Source organism: Balaenoptera physalus (genome assembly GCF_965194825.1).
Source record: "Balaenoptera physalus genome assembly, chromosome: 21".
NCBI lineage: Eukaryota > Metazoa > Chordata > Mammalia > Artiodactyla > Balaenopteridae > Balaenoptera > Balaenoptera physalus.
The window spans coordinates 14,405,610-14,422,778 of NC_138902.1; the positions used below are offsets into that span (position 1 = coordinate 14,405,610).

General features: G+C 41.4%; 1 long non-coding RNA gene across 1 annotated transcript in view; it reads right to left on the reverse strand.

The window, feature by feature from the left end:
- LOC309651460 overlaps positions 1–16,899 on the reverse strand; it is a 46,820-nt gene extending 29,921 nt beyond the window's left edge. The window contains exon 1 of the long non-coding RNA XR_014258142.1: positions 2,016–16,899. This is a non-coding gene — a long non-coding RNA (uncharacterized lncRNA). The remainder of the gene's footprint in view (positions 1–2,015) is intronic.
- Positions 16,900–17,169: the final 270 nt, after the last annotated feature.

Below are 17,169 nucleotides of genomic sequence, written 5' to 3' on the forward strand. Positions count from 1 at the left end.
GATAGAAATTGGTGGGGGGATATATATTATATATAGGGTCATGAGGAAAGGCTATATTTATAGGTGAATTTGGGAAAGACACCTGAAAGAAATGAGGATATAAATCATGTAGATAACAAGGGAAAACAACATTTAATTAGCGCTAATTATAACTGATATAAGCGACGGTACTTGATGTATTAGAGCCAAGAGCAATGAGGACTCCAGTGTTTTTGCCTAGATTATTGGAAGAATAGACTTGCCATTTACAAAGATGAAGAAGGTTTAGGGAGGGGCTGGCTAGTTATAGGGTAATGCTGGGAGATATCAAGAATTTGACTTGGAAATGTTAAGTCTGAGATTCCTATCACGTAACCACGTAATGACAATGAGAAGTTAGTTGAATCCACAGTCATTCATTTTACGGTAAGAGTCTGTCTGGAGATATAAATTTTGGAGTCAATGGGTATAGCTGGTATTTAAGGCTATCTATGTCAAATGCTAGCAACTCACTTTCTTCCCACTTAAAATGCAAGCCTAATTTTCATGTATCCTAACTTCTCATTAGTCTCCTAAGTGTTCTTTTTTCTTTCTAGGGCCACGTATTTTTCCATCTCAGGTTTCCTAAGGCAACTCTATAGCCATATTTATCTTACGATGTCTCATTTTCAATATATCTGAACTTCAATTCATCTACCTCACTTATGAATTGTTTCTTCTGGTCTGGTTTCTTATCACAAGAATAGACACCACTGTGTATGATTTTCCCAAGCTACAAAGCTTATTCATCATGAATTCCTTCATCTCTCTCACCTGTGTCATTCAACTTGTTGTCAACTTCTAGCAAATAATGTCCTTACAGCGGTTCTCATATCTAACCTTCTGTACTTTCTCACGACCTTCCAAATCCTATCCCAAAGTATGCAGCTAACACTATATGCCGTCACTCTCCACATTTACCCACAATTGCAGCTCTGCCAGCCTGTGGTCCATTCCACATACACATCACGATTTTCAGGGTATTTAAAATTCCCTAGCCACACACATGTTTAAATTCTACTAGTACTTGAACTATCTCTAGTATTCCCATTCTGGATCTTCCTTGACTCCAAGTCAAAATTAATTCCCCCTGATTATCAATTGCATAACACTTTGTTTCTCTCTCTATCCTTGCCCTGGGCATAGTCTGACTTTATATTCTAGTTTTCATACCTGTGAGTTTCCCTGGTTGTTCAGTGTAAGATCTTTAAGGATGTAAGATTCTTAATCATCATTTTGTCTCCAAGAACCAACAATGTGGCTGGTAATTAGACACTCATTAAATGCTAAATAAATTGACATTAAATATGTAATTTAGTTTTCTCTAATAGCTATATCCTAAATAATGTAACATTCTCAATTCCCTATTAATAGTTCTTGCTTATCGTTAGGTAAGATTTTATCCATCTGGCTCCTATGGTTGGGAAGAAAATCCAACCTCTTGACAGAAGTCCCTTGAATGTTGAGTATAGCCTGATGGAAATAGCATTCTGCTATCAATGGGGAAAAGAAAGCTTTCTCTTTTACCTTGAAGAAGCTTCTGACCAAAAAACATTTCCAAAGGAGTGTCAATTGGCTGCAGCAGCCTCTTGCTCTTTCCTTCTGTGAATTGATTCCAAATAATCCCGGTACAATTTACTTTTAGATTTCTCACCTAATGGTAACTAGGTGTTCTGCAGGCACCCTCACTATGAGAATAAGCTGCTGGAAGTAAAATAGAAGAGGTGCTTCTCAAAAGTGAGGACTCCTTCATTCAATAGGTATTGCTTAAGGGCTTATTGTATATAGAGCACTGTATGCTGTGGGAATCACGGAAGAAATAAAAGACGAGGGCTTCATTTCTTTTAAATAGTTTCATAGGGGAGACAAAGATAGCAGACGAAAACTAGAGAATGGTGGTATATCAGTGACTTACAAAATATACTTACGATCTGAGTAATACAAAGGATAGTACTTGAAAAATTTATCCCATCTCAACAGCAATAATTTTTTCTTACCTTTTGGTATGCGCTCGTCCATCTGTCTGCCTATCTCAGTCTCTCTCCCAATTCCCCAAATTCAGTTAAATATTAAATTCTTCCAGAAGACTCCTTAGCTATTCCAGGTAACTGATTTCTCCCTTTTTTCAACACTAGCTCATTTATGGTCTGTTAGTCTCAGTTGGCTATAGTTGCATAATGCCTTATATCGTTGGTGATCTTAAAAATAGTAAAAATAGTCACTGTGTTTTGAGCTCTTATATGTAAGCGGTACTATGCCTTAAGAATGGCATGTGGGATTATTTCATGTAATGTCACAAGACCCTAAGAGGTGTATTATTTGTTATTGTTACTGTACAAAAAGAGAAACAAAAACTCATTAACATAAACAGCACTTTAAAAATTTGAATACAGGTCAATCTGACTCTTAAAATCATGCTCTAAATGTGTTTCCCTGTAATAATTCGAAGCCCTTTTCTTTTTTGGTGGGGGGAAGTGGGAGTCATTCATTCTTTTGAAAATCTGATCAATTTGATTGCCATTTCTGCCAACACAGAGATTAGAGGTCCCCAAAATCCCACCCAGTGAAAACCTCCTGAAAATGTTGAATAAACTATTTCAAAAGAAAAATGTTGAAAGAACACAAATCGGGAGCAGAGTGAGTGTCGAAGCTGGCACTGCCTAAGGACCAGATGCTGGTCCCTTATGGCTTAGAGCTTTCATTTTAACGACAGTGAAAGATGACTTGGGACCAGAGACTTTGACATAAATGAGGACTCACAAAAGGCAACACCGGGTGGTGTAAACTAAAAAGAAAACAACATCCCCCCTTACACCAGATAACGATCAAGAAATTTGCCCTCTTCTGGGGCTTCCCTGGTGGCGCAGTGGTTGAGAATCTGCGTGCCAATGCAGGGGACACAGGTTCGAGCCCTGGTCCGGGAAGATCCCACATGCCACGGGGCAACTAAGCCCATGCACCACAACTACTGAGACTTTGTGCCACAACTACTGAAGCCTGTGCACCTAGAGCCCGTGCTCCGAAACAAGAGAAGCCACCGCAATGAGAAGCCCGCACACCGCAATGAAGAGTAGTCCCCACTCGCCACAACTAGAGAACGCCCGTGCACAGCAACGAAGACACAACACAGCCAAAAATAAAATAAATACAATAAATAAATTAAAATTAAAAAAAAGAAAAAGAAATTTACCCTTCTCAGCCTTGCCTCCAGATACAGGAAGAACAAGAAAAACAAAAACACCTCCTCACCCAAGAATTCTTAACTACAAGTCAACTTTCAAGTGAAGTTGGGTCTAAAAATTACAATAATGATGTGGTCTGAAAAATATCAAGTATCAAATTAAGTCTGAAGTCTTCCCAGGTAAATAGGGCTCCCAGATGCCCAGCAGAAGCAAACTGAAATTCTCTCTATAATAAGGGCTCTAAGCCCAAGCCTTGACACATTCCATTCCTTAAAGTTCCAGGGAAAATTAGATCACAATAAAAGGAAAAAAAAAAAGATAGAGAAAGAAAAAAAAATTTTAAATGAAGTCACTGCAAAGAAGAGTCTTCAGAAATAAATGAACAACAGAATCCAAGTAAGCGCTGCACGCTTCTGAAATGAGGTTGGCAAGGAGTTTCTGGGGTGGCTGTGTAAATGTCTGTGGAGGTGGCTCCTAAAGGGGTGTCCAAATATCTCTTGACCATTAGCTGCAGTCTCATGTATATTAATAAATATATAGCCTCCCAAGGTGACCGAAAGATAGTATTTATTTAGCTGTTTATTTTCCAGCATCTTTCTTTTACAATTAATTCCACAAAGCTGTTTCCACATGGAAGAAATTCCTCTTGCTTTTTAATGCTCACAGTATTTGGTCTATTCTATCTATGCTTTACTGACAACGCTAATCACTTTTTACCTAGTATTATACATTTTTATCTATTAGTCTTATCTCTCCTATTAAGCAGGAAGTATTCTATCTAACTACCTTTATACATCTCAAATAACCTTACGAAACATAGTCAACATTCAAATAAACATTGAATGAAAATGAATAAAACAGCAGGTAACATATACTGGATACTTAATATGTTCTATGATACCACTTTACCTCTATTATTTAATAGACACACGTAAACAAACCATTTTAGGAGGACACTACCAGCATCCCCAGGACACTGATGAAGAAACAGACAGAGAGGTTAAAAAGACAACAACCTTGTCCAAGGTTACATGACTATAGGGATCAATACCAGTATTTCTGCTGGAGCTATCACACAGCCAGGAAGCTTAAGTCCTGTGCTATTAAGCCTCCCTGTAAATGTCCCTATAAGAGGCAGCATTGTATATGGCAAAGTCCCCAATCTTGCCATCAAGAATGTCAGTGAATAAAAACTGAATCCTTAACCCAGTTCTGCCAACAAAATCACTGAGGCATCCTTGGGAAATCACTTACCTCTCAGCCTTAGTCTTAAATAAGGGATATTACAGGCTGACTTGAAAGTTCCTTTCATCATATGATTCTATGTGCCATCAAACTTGTTTACCCAGATTTCTCTAATACAAACAAACACTGTCTTGCACAGATTCCTCACTAACCTTCATCTATATCCTAGTTAATCTTATCTCTAACCCTTTTCATTCTGTCTCCCCTTTAGAAATAGCTTGTCTCTTTTTTTTTTCATACTATTGAAATTTTATTTTTTTAAGAAATAGGATTTTATAATAATTTCTTTTGCTGTGTAATACAGTTTTTACATTGTATGATGTTTTCTTCTTCTTTTTTTTTTAACATCTTTATTGGAGTATAATTGCTTTACAATGGTGTGAGCTTGTCTCTTTCTCTTGGCTGGTCTGGTTCTACTATCCTTTAAGTCACCACTTCAGTTCTGTATTCTCCATGAAGACCTTGCCAGCCCACACTAATCATCATTTGCCCTAAAGGATGTAGCACTTTCTGTTTAATATTGTTCTCTTCTTGTTTACTGCATGCTGTTTTAGGTTGGCATCCAAAATATAAGCTCCATAAGTTTAGAAACTATGTATTTTCCTTTTTGTTTTGTTTTGTTAGTGTTTTATGTTCTATAGCATGTACCATGGATACATTATAAGAGCTCATTCACATGTGATTGTTTATTTTTTAAAAATTTGATACTTAATGAGGGGGGAATTCAGTGAGAAAATTCAAAGAGTTTACAGCATCAGTTAGAACCTTTGAAACTACATTCTCCAAGGCCAACGAGTCAGAGTTAGAATGGATTGTATTGAAGTCATAGCCTAGACAGTAGATCTCAGTCAGTGTCTTTCACTGACAAAGCTGGTGAGGTAAAACTGAATGAGAGCAATCCTATTCAAATCAGCATCCCTGAAAACCGTTTTTTCTTAAAGAAAAAAAAAAACACAAAAACAATAAAAAACAACCTATAAACAAAGCAACAACACAACAATGACAAAATTTGTCTATGGTAAAAAGGAAATTATAGGAAAACTAAAAAAAATTAAATTATTAAAATTTTAGTAAAGGTGATGATGAGCACACATTTCCTTTCCAAACATAGTTTCTGTAGAGAAAGAATTGACAGGCTGGGCCATCCAGACAAGCTGGTTCTCAGGTCATTTCCTCTGTCGTCGTGTCTGGTTGGAAACTCATCCATAACTCATAGTCGTCTCTCAAAGAACGATCATTTCCAGCTCTTCTCCTTCACATATTCTGGGCGGATAACCTCACTTTCTGCTTCACCAAGAAAACAGAAGTAAGTCAGAAGGAGAAAAACAAATACGTATATTAACGCATACATGTGGAATCTAGGAAAATGGTACAGATGAACCTGTTTGCAAGGTAGAAATAGAGACGCAGACGTAGAGAACAAACATACGGACAGCAAAGGGGGAAGGGAGGGGGTGGGATGAATAGGGAGATTGGGATTGACATATATACACTAATATGTATAAAATAGATAACTAACGAGAACTTGCTGTATAGCACAGGGAAGTCTACTCCACTTCACGAAACACAACATTGTAAAACAACTATACCCCAATAAAAATTTTTTTTTAATTTAAAGAAATTTAAAAAAAAAGAAAATGGAAACCACGAAAAGGAACTCTTGAAACTTACATGGCTCCGTCTCTCCCTGCCCCCAGCGCCCCCCCCCCCACGAGACCTCACTCTATCAATTAGCCTCGAATTAGCCTCAATTTCTCAGGCATGTTCACCCCTACCACCTGCTCTTCCTCCTAACAGCATTAAAATATTTTCAAAATCTCTCCTACCTTTTTTAAACAATTAATTAATTAATATTAATTTTTGGCTGCGTTGGGTCTTCGTTGCTGCGTGCGGGCTTTCTCTAGTTGCGGCGAGCAGGGGCTACTCTTCGTTGTGGTGCGCGGGTTTCTCATTGCAGTGGCTTCTCTTGCTGCGGAGCATGGGCTCTAGGCGCACAGGCTTCAGTAGTTGTGGCACGTGGGCTTAGTTGCTCCACTGCATGTGGGATCTTCCCAGACCAGGGCTCGAACCTGTGTCCCCTGTGTTGGCAGGCAGATTCTCAACCACTGTGCCACCAGGGAAGTCCCTCTCTCCTTTCTTAATGAAAAAAAAAAATCCGTCCACCCTGCATCCCATGTTCCCCTACTACACCTCTTCATTTAAACATTTAAATATTTAGCTATATTTGTTTCCTCTCTCCTAACCACCCACGATCTGGTTAGCCAGTCGCAATCTGGTTCGCAATCTCCATGCTCCCCTGAAACAGCAAATAGCGCCCAAGGTCATCAAGAACCTCTTTTGCTGTCAGATCCCTTGGATGTGGGATGTGGGATCCCTTGGGTTCACATACTCTTGATTGTGAATTCCAGCTCCTCCTAAGCTGTTTGACCTTCTGCAGTTGCCTGATTTTAAGCCTCATTTCTGCCTATGTAAGTGCTTCATCTGAAGACTGTCATGATGATTAAGTGAGGAAATGTATTTAACGAATTTAGCTTAGGTCCTGACTAATATGCTGCCGTTTACTGAGAGCTTACTGCCCTTGACCTCCCTGAAACTTTTGATTCTGTGGTACCTTCCTTCTCTTTGACTTTCTGTCTCCCCTTTGCTGCTAACGCTGTTGGCTGTTCCTACAATGTTAATCACAGAATTCTCCAGTGAGTTCTAAAAAGTTGAGAAACATAATAGGAATCAAATCAGAATCAATGCATTTGCTTTATTGCAGAAAAACTATGGGATGTTTACTTATAGCTAAAATGAGAATTTCACTACTTTCCCCAAAATTTGGACCCACATGAGATCGTAGCTCCCTCCCATCCAGCCAGTGACCCAGTTGACAACTGCACACCTCCCCCCATCAAGTCTCCCTCTCATCACAGGCAGCTTGCCCCACGGGGAAGGCAGGATGGAGAGAAGACGACACTGGGCTCGTGGTCCTGGCAACCCTGAAAGGCTGGACCAGGCATGCTTGCCTCTGACAATCTCACCAAACAGCAATGAGTGAGGGTGTAGATGTTCCTGTGTTACGAGATAAGGTAGGAGGCCAGGAGAAAAAGAGCACGGTGTATCCCACCTTATCTGTCTGATTCTACTCCTCCTTGGCTGGCCACCCCTTCACAGCTTCCCTGCCTCTCTTCTCCCTTAAATGTCACTCTTCATTAGGAATTCACTCAATCCCTCTCCTCATCTCTGTGTACACACACTCTTAACATCTAATCTCATACACCCCCAGGGTTTCAGCTATCATCAGTATGCTGATGGCTCCAAACACTGCCTTCCTATTGCTGTGTAACAAATCACCACAAATGCATTTCTTTATTGAACAACACAGACATATTATCACACAGCTTCCGTGGGTCAGGAGTCCGGGTGTGGCTTAGCTGGGTCTTCGGCTCAGATTCCCACCAGGCTGAAGTCAAGCTGGTGGCTGGGTCTGTGATCTCATCTGAAGCTCAGGAGGGATTCCAGGCTCACATGTTGTTGGATAAATTCAGGTCCCTGTAGCTGTATGGCTGAGGTACCCGTTTTCTTGCTAGTCGTCAGCAGGTGACACTCTCACTTCTTGGAGGCCATCCTCAGGTCCTTGCTATGTGTCCTTCTCTGTAGGTCCCCTTACAAAATAGTAGCTCATGTCTTCAAGGCCAGCAGGAGGATCTCTCTGTTCAGCAAGGACCCAGTCCCTCTTTTAAGGGCTCACCCAGGATAATCTCTCTTTTGATTAACTGGGACTCAACTAATTAGTGATCTAGTCACGGAAGTGAAACATCATTATACGTACAAGTCCCACTCCCACTTGAAGAGGTTGATTATACAGGACGAGTATGAAAATCTGAGAGATGATCTTAGAATTCTTCCCTGCTGTACAGCCTGCTTCTTTCTTCCCCCTGAGTTCCTTTATACGTACACACACATCTCTGTACAAAATGCCTCTTGAACAGCTCCAGTTAGAGGTCCCACTGGCTTGTCTAAGCAAACATAACGAAACCTGAATTATCTTTTTTCTTCATTCTACTGGGCAGGTTACAGCAGAAGTCCATAATACTTTACGGTATCTGTCAGGTACACTGAGCCCTTCCGAGAAAGGGAGCTTTGAGCGGTTCATTTGATCATGAGTGATGGACATTCATGGCACCTAAAAGGAAGGACACAGCCCTGCTCTTCTAACCAAAGCTGATAGGACCAGGAAGCTGTGCATATCCTGAAGGCAACCAAATCTGGGTTAGATGAATGAAAGCCAGCTGCCACTAAGTGGGTAACGATGAAAAGGCATTTCATACGGATGATGGTACGTTGACCTCATCAAGACTACTCTTTGAGTAAGATGATATTTCCTTCCCAACCACGGAAATTATCTTTCTGGAAATTATCATCTTCAGAAAGATCACTGTTTAAGTTACCATAATCAATGCAGAGTAAGAGGGAAAGCAATGGCCTTAAATATTCATATTAAAACCATCATAAATAAACATTTAAAAGACTCCCACCTCCATAAAAAAAAAAAAAGGTAAAAATAAACTTTTTCTCTTGTATCTTTTTTCTGAATCACCTTGTTGAGTTCTTTAAGAATCACTGCTACATATGCATGACCCCCGAGACAGATTTTTCTCACAAGTTTTATTCTATGCAAAAAAATTCCTCCTTCTAAATCTTTCAAACTAGTCTTTTCTGGTTGAAATGCAATGCATTTTTACCTCTATGCTCCTGTTTTGTTTTTGCGAGTCATGGAAAAACAACAGTCTGTCCTGTGCAGAGAATATATTGATTGGGGTCTGTTCTTCTTCTTCTGGCCTGGATCTGGTCTCCAGTGGACGGATCAGCCAGCAAAGCACAAATGGGACTTGCCTCTCTGCACGTCCCCAAACTTTACTTAGAGACCATACAATTTCTAAGTTGCTCACCCACTGACACATTTTAGGTAAGACTGTGAGGCTTCTGGGACTTCCAAATATACAGAATGGTCCTAATGCTGCCTCTAAAGAATGGAGCAAAGCAGAGGCAGAAGCAAGTAAAAGATGCTGGAAAGTCAGGTGCAGTCAGTGGGTATTTGCTTAAATGCTATTCAGCTCTTTTGTTCTGGTACCGCATTCAAAACCTTCTCTGGCTTTATTTTGTCTTTTCCACAGGGTCCGAGCAAGATGCCAATTCTGTAGTGAACCAATCCTCAGGTTATATAACAATATATTAGTTTATGTCAGAGGCATGCTTCACTTTGCCTCACAGATTGTGCTTCAAAATAGTTCTGTTTCCACCAGAATTTCCCTAACTGAAATATATTTTCAATGAAGTTAGGGTGGAATACTCTGTAAACAGTTAGGAGTACCTGAGTACTGACAAAATAATTCTGGAACAGGGATTATGAGGGCTGTATTCTATTACCCATTCTGATACCACCTAGCTGTATAATCATAGCTCTGGACAAGTCACAACCAATAAAGATTTTTATCTAATCAAGTACTAAGTGAGAATTGTCGAAAACTAGACACCATCCCGTTCCAGGAATTCTTTGACAAAGCATTCAGTGTTACCTATTCAGTGAGTCTGAGCTGGGAAATGTTAGTGGTTCCACTATATTTTCTTTGCCATATATTCTGGAATTGGGACCTCGCTTATTTTTTTCGCAGTGTGCAGAAATATTAGCAAAGCTGTATTTCCTAGCACTGGAGAACTGCTTTATGTAACCCTATCTAGAAAATAATACCTTTCCCCCCACTAAAAAACCTTGACAAAACCAAATCTTTTGGCTGTAAGGAAACCCTTGATCAATTGGGTCAGATCCCAGCGAGAAGGTCCCCAGTCACAGACAGCTAGACAGAGGCACCTTGACATTTACAGCATTGAGGTCAATATGCAATTACAAAACAAAACAGCAGGATGTGGACAATTTGGCTTAAAAGCGCATCCTTAATCCCACAGCAGATTTCTCGGGAAGGAGCAGAGCCCTCCAACACAGCATTCTTCTGCTGGGTGAGCTGGGCTGTGCAGCTATCAAGTCCTGCTCAGTGGGAAAGAACAGATCTCATAGGACACGTGATTTCTTAGGACTGCCATTAGCTTAACATTACATTTATGGCAACAAGATTCTTCTTACAGTCGGTTAAAAATCATATGTCATATATAATATTGCAATCCACAGTGACTCGGTCAACAAGTATATATCTGGCAGCTGCTATGTGCCTGACACCTATGGTTAGAGCTGTAGGTGTAGCTATAGCTGCAAAACTGCTGGCCCTGCTCAGCAACAACCTATAATGCGATGTCTAACACCTAATACAACATTGATACAAATGAATATTTAATGACTATCGAAGGAACAGATGAATTAATCTAAGTGCGTGTGACCTGGCAAAACTTACTTAAGCTTGCTTTGCTTTCATTACCTCATCTGATAAAATGGAGATGACAAAATACATACATTTAGAATTACAGGGAAGATTAAACGAATGAATACTGGGAAAGTGCTCGATAAACATAAGCCTTTATCATTAGTTGGGGCTTAAGATGTGTACATACATAAAACAAATGAAATTCGATAATGAAATGTAAAATTACCCATTATAGACAAGTAGGAAATAAGGGAAATAGGTGAAAATGGGCTTTCCTGGGGTGAAATAGATAAAGCATAGAGACAGAATTGAGTACGAGATTCATCAGTAGGAGGTGGATCCACACTTGGTTGGGGCCGGGGAGGTAGAACGGGAAGTGGCCCGGCAGATGGAAGGAGTAGCAAAATGGTCAGCAGTGAGTGAAAGTTCGGTGTCAGTTTACCATACGCATGGAATTTAGGCATTCCAAGCAGCTGTAGAAATCTACACACAGAACATTCAAGTGAACATAGCCCTGCATAAGTTAAATGATCGGCAAGACTATCTTCATGTTATCCTGGGCATCCACTTAAGCGTGAGCACCTCGTCTTTAGAACCCATAGCTGTTCATAGGCCCGAGTCGCATCTTCCCCAGCACCTCAGAATCAAGGAAAAAAACCATGATCTCCTAATAATCTTGAAAATTTGCTGTTTAATCACACTAGATTGCATCCTAATATTCATCCAGACATTCTCAAATATGATCAAGTAGGCTAAAATATAACTAAAGTAAGAATAACTGTAATTGAATAATTGTAGCATGTCATATGTTTTGAGGTCATTGCATTCCCAGAAAGTGGATCAGCTGAAGGTACCAGCAGTGATATAGAAAGTGGGACACAGGAAGTGGAAGAGGGGCTATGGGACTAGAAGATTATAATACTCCAAGGGTCACTGTGAGGAATAAAAGGGGCTGAAGTACTGACACAAAAGAGAGAAGGGCTCTACCGGAGTCCCCAGGTATCATGACAGTGTGTTACCTCTATATTTATTCAGCAGCTATCAGTTGCTTACTACATGACGTGATTAAAATACTGAACAAATTAGCAATAAACATGTGCTCAGCCTAGTTGTCTTTTTCATATTATATGATTAAGTGGATGACATCTTTGTAGAGTATGAAAGGAATGTACAAAGAGTACTCAAGGACTCTGTCTCTACTGGGGGCAGAATGAGCAAAGGTTTTATTAGTGGAACTACAGCATGCAACTAGACAAACCTCCTGCTGTTTTCTAAGAGGAAGCCAGAAATTCTTGTCATCCTTGGACAAAATCAGGGGACGAGTCTGCTAAGTCCTGGGCTACGGCTGTGATGAGCTTCCCTGCATCATTCACACATCACTCCTTCTCTCACAGCCAGAGGGAAGTGCAGGGACCATTTGACCAAGCTCCACTCCCTAATCCCTCCTGCTCACGGCCATATGTGTGCCCAACTAGACACAGACCCAGACATACACACATCCACATGCACATTCACACACACACCTCCCCTGCCAAAGCCATTCCTTTATCTGGTACAAGTATTGTTCCACCTCCTCCTTCATAACCCACGAAAGAGAGAGAAGAGCTACAAGTTCATTATCAAAGGACGGAGCTGTGCAGGAAGCCCTGGAAGTATAAATTCGTGTCTCTCCAACACGGTCAAGGGCAGAGACCTTGGATCTGCTGTTTTGGTCTCACAGAGCTATTCTCAGCATTAGATCAGGGCCAGTCCTCCAGGCTGAAATGAAATATTGCACAGGACAACCAACCGTTGGTGTTATATACCCCAGGCTCCCCAAGCTGTGGCCAGTTTAGCAATTTCGATTTCAAAGAATAAATTGAAATACATACTTACTGAACATCTGAATATCTCAGTGCTGTATTTGCACTGGGCCATAAGGAATAAACAAAGGTACATGCAGCCTGGTGAGGACAATGTCCGTTAAGCAGGTAGTGTGTGCCTCAGATGAGGAGTTCCTGACGCCTTGAGAAAGTACGGCAGCGGGGCTGGTCCAGTCTAGGGGCCAAGAAGGGCCTCACTGTGGAAGTGATTCTCAAGATGAAGGTTGAGGAGCTTACTGAGAGAGAGAGGCAGTGGGCAGGAATAATAGTGTTCCAAGCAGAGGGAACAGAGAGCAAGGGTAGGGGTGGGGGAAGATGCCCTATTCTGAAATTCCAGTCCTAGAAGGATTTGGTCTGTTCGATTATAAACCCACTTCCCGTGGGTCTGGTAATCATGTGCAGGTCCTCCAGCTCAATCATCCCTGAGCCTCTGGCCACCAAGACTCAAGAGGGCGTCCTGGACCCTGTGAATGTCTGCTCAAACAGCCAGGCCATCGGCTGGCATTCCTAGCTTCCCTCATATCTTACAATGGGAGAGGTGCTGGTTCGTTAACTACACATAAATTCAATCCTAGTGTGAGGATTGTAGCAGGGATCTTGCAATCAGTCCTTTTTTATTGTGGAGAATTAAGAAAGAGTCGGATGAAGATTTTTATACTAAGATGCAGCCAGTGCAGGGCAATGCCTTTCTTGTTTTTAGCAAAGCCTCTTTCCCATCCTGCCCTGTCATCCATTCTGTTCTCCTCAGCAGACCTGCTTGTTCTCAATCACACCTGATGGGCAAACCTCCCCCAAAGGCAGAAACATCGACACTTCGGCTGATTAAAAAATAGGACTAGTGAAATCGTTTCACCCTATGAAAATGGACCCCCTCAAAAAAGAAAACCCTAAAAAAGAAATGGAGGAAATCCCCAGTGTTAAATAGGAAAGGAAGAAGAGGGAGCCCTAAAACGTGAGGGTGAAAATCCTGGGATGGTTTCTTATCTGTGTTAGAACACAGAAGCTCTCTGTTCCTTCCCAAGCACTCCTACTCATCTGGCTTCTCTTTGGTTTGGACAATAAGGAGCTTTGGCAGCTATCAGAGGGAGGGTAGAAAGTGAGTTCAGGCTATTAGTCCCTTTCCTCTTTCTCTCTGGGGTGGTCTTGAGTTGATTATGTCCTTTGACCAACTCTCTGCTCCTTTCAAAATGGCATTCTCTACCTGCTTCAGCCCTTCCTGGTTCTTGCACACTCTCTCCTCATCCCTCGAGGCCTCAGGATGGTCTGTTACTAGTCCCCGGTTACTGTATTGATCCTCGAAGATGCCCTACGCTAGCCACAACATTGTGTGCAATCTGTTTATTGTCTTGATGTTTTCATTTGAATGTGTCATCTGTTTCCTGATACAGCTACAGATCCAAATTTTGTTTGGGAGAGCGATGTGATGATCTCAAGCCCAAACCAAAAACTTAGCTTACCCTGTTCCCTTGTAGCCAGGAGTGGTCATGTGACATAACTGAGGCCAATGGGGGGAAACCAAAAATTGTGGAGGGGTGGGTGCCTTCTGGAAATGTTCTTTAAAAGGGGAAGGGCTCAGCTGGTTTGCCTCTCTGTTTCTTTAGCCCTTGACCTTCTTCCTTCACGGACAGTGGATGCCATGCCCATGTCTTGAGCGTGAACATGAAAGCCATGCGCTAGGAAGAGAAGGGCAGAAAGCTAAGGTGTCTAGGAGCCTGAAGGCACTGAAGTGGTCACGGTACCAGCCACAGACTTCCAATCTCCAGATTACTTGCTACATAAGAAAAACAGATCCATATTTAGATGAGTCGCTGCGGTTGGGTTTCTGTCACATGCAGCCAATGCAATGCTAACAGATGTAATACATACAGATACAATGCAATAGTTAGCACTTTTCTCCAATTCTGCTTGCTTTATGCTGACTTCACATAACCTTCCTGACTTTCTCCTGTCCCAAGGTTTCACAACTCAAACTCTTTAATGGCTTCTCTAGCCTTTGACCTCATTTCCTTCCCACTTCCTCTTTCCAGGTACCCTGATCCTGTACTTTTTCCAACAACCCACCTAGAGACCAGACCCATTTTCTTGACCCCAGAATGCTTTCTGATAAATCTCCTTTGTTCTCGGCCTTCTGAAACAGCTGCAGAAGTCCAGACTCTAAGAAGGAAATGGTACATGGCAAGTTAATGTAATGAAATACTTATTGGGGTTGGAATCAGACAATGTGGGGTTATTTCTTCATTATCTTGTGCTTTGACCAGGGGCAAGTTAGTAATCTCTCTTCGGGTCACGTTTTACCATTAGAAAATATCAGATAAGTTGGTTTTACCTAAGCAATAGAGTTGTTATAAGATTCAAAATCAAATAAAAATGCTTTCCAGTTCTGAAGAAACAATTCCATAGTCAGCATACTAATTTAAGGATTATTATTATTGGAACCATGAGGAGACGGTGCCAGAGCACTGGGTAGTAGCCAACTGTGGGCCTAGAGGAGTTGGTTAAACTTCTGATACTTCAAGGCTTCCAGGAGCTACATGGTGATATTATTAATATCATCAGCCTCACAGGATTGTAGGATATTCACTACCCTAAATAAGGCTGTCTCATGGGCACTTGATATTTTTTTTCCTCACTGTTGAGATCTTAGCCAGTGGCATAATTGGACATGAAGGGCCCATAAATAAATTAGTTCAGAAACTACCTCATTATTGCAGGATAAAAGAATCTGGATATTGTTGCAATGCAGTTTATTTTCTCCTACAGAGCTGGAAGAAGGAGGCATCTGGCAGATACTTCCTTTTGTCTGAATCTGGCTTTCTCTCCATGTCATTTGTCACTCTCTCTACCTGACCGAAGTCATGGGTAATTAGTCTACATCCATAAGTCACTGAAGTCCTCTGCAATATTTTCTCAGGAATCAATTTAAAAAATGAATTTCCATCTAGATTTTCCTGCGACTCGCCGACCAATAGGACATAGCAGAAGTGAGTGCTACACACACACCCTGTGTTTATAGCACCAACAATGGTCCGGTTAACACAAGAGGTGGAGTGGGAGGGCAGTGGTAGAGTTTAGCCCTGCAGCTGGACAGCCTGGGTTCAAATCGCATCTCTGCCACTTCTCATTGCCATGACCTTGGACATGTCAATTAATTTCTCGTGCCTCAGTGTTCTCTCCTAAAAAATGGGAATAATAGGAGAACCTCTCTCACACGTGTATTATAAGAATTAGATTACTTTATAAGCAAAATGCTTAGACCAGTACCTGGCACATGGGAAGATTACATGGCATTTTCTATCTTTGTCATCCCATTGTAAGCGAGGTGGAAATGCAGCCCCAATGCTCCAGATGATTCAATTCCTTAAGAAAAGCTAGAAATTGGATTTTTATTGTGATGTTTAAATATTGGCACTTCATTTAATAGCCTTCAACACTGTACACACCAAACAAAATATGGCAGAGGGTAGAATTCAGCCTGGAGGCCTCTAGTTTTACAGTCCCTGAATTGGAGAAATCTACAGTAGATGCATAATTGCATGTAATCATTCCCAAGTTCTGAGTCTTGGAAAAGTTGGTTTGAAGCAGGGCTGCACCTAGATCTTGAAGGAACTGGTGTAAAGAAGAGAAAAGCAAGCACCTGCTGTGTGCCAACCTCGTGCCAACACTTGACAAACATGATTTTATTACTTTCTCACTAAAATGTGAAAGGTAAGCATTGTCATCTTCTTCTCACAGATGAGAGGACTAAGACTCAGAGAAATTAAGCAATTTGTCCAAGTTTACGTGGCCATGATGGCAGAGCGGAGATTCAAACTCAGATCTCGCCCCAAAGCCTATGTTCTTGACCACCTTTTAAAACTACTTGTTGGACTTCCCTGGTGGCGCAGTGGTTAAGAATCCGCCTGCCAATGCAGGGGACATGGGTTCTATCCTTGGTCCAGAAAGATCCCACATGCCTCGGAGCAACTAAGCCCGTGCACCACAACTAGTGAGCCTGCGCTCTAGAGCCCGCGAGCTACAACTACTGAACCCACGAGCCACAACTACTGAAGCCTGCGTGCCTAGAGCCCGTGCTCCGAAACAACAGAAGCCACTGCAATGAGAAGCCTGCTCACTACAACAAAGAGTAGCCCCCGCTCACTGCAACTAGAGAAAGCCCACGTGCAGCAGCAAAGACCCAACACAGCCAAAAATTAATTAATTAATTAATGAAAAATTTAAAACAATAAAACTACTTGTCAATTAAGCCAAAGAAATGATGGTAACCGGTGGTAACCAGTACGACCACCTCGGTAACTGAGGTCTCTCGGCGAGCTGGGAGACTGGTAGCCGAGGCCTAACCACCACTCAGGAAACTCGGAGACTCAACTCCAGAAAGGTCAGTGGCTTCAGCTCTGGCTCAGCATCTGGGGCATCTGTAGAAAGAAGAAAGTGGTAACATTATGGCGATTTTTAAAAATTTAATTTAATTTCTCTATTGAAGTAGAGTTGATTTACAATGTTGTG